This window comes from Dendrobium catenatum, unplaced genomic scaffold (genome assembly GCF_001605985.2).
Source record: "Dendrobium catenatum unplaced genomic scaffold, ASM160598v2 fragScaff_scaffold_998, whole genome shotgun sequence".
Classification (NCBI taxonomy): Eukaryota; Viridiplantae; Streptophyta; class Magnoliopsida; order Asparagales; family Orchidaceae; genus Dendrobium; species Dendrobium catenatum.
This window is the reverse complement of record NW_021319460.1, coordinates 65,595-71,485: the sequence shown is the minus strand read 5'-3', so window position 1 is coordinate 71,485 and position 5,891 is coordinate 65,595.

Sequence of the window (5,891 nt, the reverse complement as noted above, 5' to 3'; positions counted from 1 at the left end):
TAGTCATGCAAGAGAATGTTCAAACGGGATTGTTTAACCTCATTAGTGCCTTCATAAGTGATACATAATTTATCCCAAATTTCTTTACCAGTTTTGCAAGTGGAAACACACATGTAGTCTTCTGATTTTAAAGCACAGAAAAAATAATATAGACATTTTGCATTCAATTGAGCCAGATCCCTATCATCTAAAGTCCATTCAGTAAAAGGAAGTTGAATAGTAAGGCCATTTAGTTTTCTAGTTGGAGGTGTGTAACTATCATTAACAAGCATCCACATGAGATAATCAGTTGATTGTAGAAAAGTAGACATGCAAGTTTTCCAAAAATCAAATGGAATATTATCAAACAAAGGTGGTCTGGTAATGGAATACCCTTACGGTGTATTACGATTCACAAAGTTAGCCATGGATCTAAATTCAAAAAGTTTTTCAAACTCAGTTTTTATGAATCCCGCTCTGATACCACTTGAAAGTTCGTTAGGGATGTTAAGCCCTATAGAACTAGCCCAAGCTAACCAAGAGGGGGGGGGGTGAATTGGTATTTTAAAAATTTTCTTTTCACAAAAAACTAAAATCACATAAACCAAAATCACACCACAAGAAAAATAAGGGCGGAAATTAAAATGCAGAAGCAAGAAACAGGAACACAGAGATTTATAGTGGTTCGGTCAACTCGACCTACGTCCACTCCCCGAAGGCACCCTCCGAGTATTGCACTACAATCGTGACTCTCCTTCAGCCCCCACAGCTAGGCGGAGAAGCCTTTACAAAGAATCTCTTTTTGCCACTCCAGTAGGGCAGAGAACCTATCTCCTTTTGCTTCCTTCTGAAGCTGGCAGAGAACCATAATCAGATGCTGAATCCTTACCTCTATCGACCCTTCCATGGATAATAAACTCTAGACGAAGAAGAAGCAGAGCGATCCTTGAAGCAACCCTTGTGAATCCCCTCATAAGCTCCCCCTCATAAGACTCTCTCTCTCTCCCTCTCTCTCTTTCTCTCCTCAAGATCTTCTCAAGTTAAGACAGCAGCAAAAGATTGATCAAAACTTCGAACAAGAGCTCTTAAATAGAAGAGCTTTAAAGGAGCTCATTAATTACAAGTTGCCGGCTATATCATCCAGGATGATATGGAAATCATCCTGGCCGATCAGTACAAATCTCAGAAGATCGGCTAGAGCATCGCCATGAATGCAAACTGGACGATTGAAAATTGGCTTGATTGTCCAGGATGATCTCATGATCGTCCAGGCCGATCAGTTCAAATCAGAGGAAAATTGTCCAGAGCATCGCCCTGAATTCAAACTGTCCGATCCTGATCTTCCAGCACATCGCCTTAAATTTGTGCTGGCCGATATTTATCGACCAGAAGTAACTGAGGTTTTTGAATAGATCATCCTGGCCAATCCTGAGATCGTCCAGGACGATATGATCGTATCAATCATCCTTAATTACTTTCTTGATTGTCTGATCAATTAAGGCATTATTTGTGAATATCGTCCAGGCCGATACAAGATCATCCTGGCCGATTACCAAAAAGTACAGAATACCTTAATTATTTATGGAGGCAATTTCTTTCTGTTTTGAGCTTATCGTCCTAGCCGATACACGTATCGTCCAGAACAATCTGTTAATGATGGCTGCCTTAATTAAGAATCATTGTTTACATTTTCTATTTTAAGCCCGATCGTCCAGGACGATGTAAATATCGTCCTGGCCGATATGAGTAAAAATAGAAATTCTAAGTCTCTCAAGTGTGTGTGTGTAGGGTTACTTAGCATCAGTCTCTTTGAACATTACAAATTGACTCAAGAAGAGAAAAAATAAAGTACAGACTGACTCGATCCTAAACTGGCTTCGTTTGTTCGTCCTATCTTTGATCCCTGAAAAGTTAGAAGTAACATGCAGTCCAAGAGAATCAATAGTGTTTGTCAATTATCAAAACATAAGTCATGAACATAGATTTGCAACACGATGTAAATATCGTCCTGGCCAATTTGAGTAAAAAATAGAAATTCTAAGTCTCTCAAGTGTGAGTGTGTAGGGTTACTTTGCATCAGTCACACCAAAGATTACAATTGACTTAAGAAGGGAAAAATAAAATTACAAGAGTGTCTCAACCCTAATCTACCCCATCTTGAGCTGACTCCGTTTTTCCGTTCGATCTTTGATTCCTGAAAATTCAGTAGTAAAAGACAGTACAAGTCAAGTAAGTGTGTTTGCCAATCATCAAAACATAGTTCATATACCCGAATTTGCAACAGAATGGAATTCATATAGTGAGAGTAGATCAACATTAACCAATCTGATTAACATAGGTTGGGTATTGGACCCAGTATCAAATTTCTTAAGAAATCAAAATCAATGATTTTGATATCCTAGACCATACTTGGGAGTGACAAGTGAAACTAGGGAGCTAAAACTCATGATACTCAAAGACAGATGAATTTTATGAGTCTATGATAAGATAAATAAATCATATGATTTAGATACAAGGAAATCACATGACTCAAAATAGGGAGTAAAGAAAATCCAAGGAGAAGGTTGGTTTTGATAATTGAGATCACCCTCAAGGTGACTAGTGAAACTGGAGAGGTTCAAGCTCATAACACATTTAGAGATATTAAGATCTTTCAAGAGGTTCCCAACAAGCTAAATTGGGCTCTCTCCCTTGTGTACATATATTCGTTTGAATTAAAATCTATCTCGAGAAAGATTTGAATTTGAGGAAGAAATTGAATCCTCACAATCTTCTTGCATAACATAAGTTTTATATCTAGTAGAACATACTTGCACGATGATGAATCCAAAATTATGAATTTCAAACTCAAGCATCAAAGATATCAAATAATACATGGATTTTCTGAGATTTAAAAATTTACAAGAAAGGGAAGCCATTTACCCATTCACTTTAGGCTCATTTTGTGCCTCTTTTGTAACTTTGTCACGCTTTGCGCTTCTTGTCATCTTAATACACTTTGTGCATCTTTCATTTTAGGCTCATTTTATGCCCATTTCAACAATTTTGATGCACATTGGTATTTTTTTATTCACTTTGTGCATCTTTCATTTTGGGGTCACTTTGTGCCCCTTTTGCTCACCTCAGTGCACTTTGCACATATTTTCATTTTTATAACTAGCTCCCTTTCTAAATCTTTTTAAAAAATTCTCAGTTGTAAGATCATCTTCCAAGCATAAGAGAGGAAAATTCACCCTCTTATAAAAGGAGGAAGGATCTACAAAACAAATCCAGTACTTGATAAGAATGAATAACTTGATTAAGAAAATTATTAGGTGGATCTATCAACGTGCAAATAATGCCCACAAGATAAAAGTTTGAAGGAAGATGAGAGAGATTTTCATCTCTTAGCCTAATTCTAATTCGATACATATTTTAATTCAAGAACAAAATCATCCATATAAAAATGGGAGGGGAGAGTACCCCATTTATGTTTATCATCATTTTTTCCTCTTTTTATTTTTTTTTCATATTTATTTTATTATTTTATTTTATTTTATTTAAATTTTAGATATGTCAAATTTGTACCTTATTATTGAAATCGTTTGGGTCTTCATCATCTGAGATGGAAATAACCGGGCGGGAGTGAGAGACAACCTGGGTGTTGGCAGAAGGAAACTGATCTTTCTCAAAATAACCTACACCTTGCCTAATTTGAGGTAGATCAATTCGCCAAACACGAGCTTGTCGTAGAGCTTGTTCATCTGGCCAGGTCGAAGGGACTAGACCCTGCTCAACAAAGTTATCCACCCAAGGGGAAAAGTATCGAGGAACTTGCATGATCTCATCATCCACAGTAGATTCCATAGGACCCAATATATCGGTACTCTGTGGGACACCTACACTATGGAATAATGATGCATGCCAAGCAGGTTGTGGTGGCACATAAAGAGTGTGCTGAAGTTACTAGATGGACAAGAGGGGGGGGTAGTGAATTATGAAAACTTCTTGACAATAATTAAAACCTAAACAAGAGTTCTAATTTTTTGATGTTTTAAAATTTTAACATGAAAATTTAAACAATTTTTTTTTCACAAATTTTCCCAAGTAATAAAAGACAATAAGGATAAAGACAACCGAGATTTTTATAATGGTTCGGTAAAACCATGACCTACGTCCACTCCCCGGAGTCCTCCGCTCCGGGTATTTCACTACAAGCAATAGCTCTCCTTTTAGCCCGCTTGGCAAGGCGGAGAAGCCCTTACAATACTACCTTTCACCAACCCGACGTGGCGAAGTGCCAAACTCTGTTTTCACCCTCCTGACGACGGCAGAGAACCTTCTCATTTTTCTCCCTCCTGGAGAAGGTAGAGAACCTTGAGGTCACGGATGTAGAAGAGCCTTTCCCCTTGGAGATCCTCCCACAAATTCTTCTAGGGCCACAGGAGGAGCAAGATGCAGCAAGTTCAGAGCAACCGTGTGATCTCCCTCACACCTCTTCTCCCTCACAACGCTCACCTTCTCCTTCCTCTCTCAAACCCTAAAGAACTTCTCAAGAGCTCTCTCCCTTGGAATCCCTCTTTAACCACGTTCTCCTTTCTCTGATTCACACACAAAACATTACAATTTTTACACCTCAAAACGGGCTCCAAAATCCTTGAAATCTCAAAGTAGCTGTTATTAACATACAGTACGGTTTATAATCCTACAGTAAGATATGCATAAACAGACTTTCTCCTGGTATGAAGTGGTATGAATAGTTCAAAAACATTCGTACAGTACGAGTGTAAATCGTACGGTACGATCCATAACAATATTGTTCGTACTGGACGAGAGTCGGGACGATCAGACATCATCTCTGTTCATCGTATGATATGATTAACATCGTACAGTACGATGAGATAAAATCAAAGGGATCGTCCGTGATGATCTTCAGGACGATTATAATTCGTCTCTGTTCATCGTATTATACGAATGGGTTTATACAGTATAATGTTCAAATTATAATTAAGCTCGAATTTCTTGCACTAATCATGGGTTAAATTAAGTAAGTAATTAAACATGATCGTACAGTACGAACAAGTTCGTACAGTATGAGCGGCGGAAAAAAACTTACTTACGTTAAAATGGCGATTAGGGTTTTGGCATTGAACATATTGTACAGTACGAATATGTTCGTACGGTACGATCTATTCACATAATCATCCTACAAAGATCTGATCGTACGGTACGAAATAATATCATACACTACGATCTACATAGAAAGAAAACTCTTAAATTTTCATTTAAAAACACTCTCCCAGTGTGTGTGTGCATGGTTGCTCAGTCTTTTATGCATTTTGTGGCCAGACTCAAAAAAATAAAAATAAAATAAAAAATAAAATACATTGCAGACTCATACTCCTAATCTACCCATTCTTGAGTCTTCCTCTCATCTTGAGTAGCTTTTGATCTTTCCTGAAATGTTAGTACTCACGGACAATAGCAAATAATATTCAATGAATCTCAAGATAATTCAAATGACATTATTTGTCATTATTAAAATCTCAAGCTCGGGGTCATTGGTTGCAACAATCTCCCCCTTTTTGATGATGTCAAATAATTTATTGTAAGAAAATTTTAAAGGCATTTTTTTAATTTAATTTAAACATAAGAACAAGAAGAAAGAAAATAAAAGAAGATGTAGTACGAAAGAAAAAATATGCATTTAACCATAGAAATAAAAAAGATACAATAACATTCTCCCCCTTTTGACAGCACCAAAAAGAGGAGCAAATACTAAAAAGAAACAACAACTATAATACAAGGATAATTTATAGTGGAGGATCCTGATCAGTAGGTGGTGGTGGTGGGTTTGGTTGGAAGTACTGAAAGAGAGTGTCAAAGCGCTGATCAATAGCAGTAAAGCGTTCTCCAAATCATTGCATATCTGT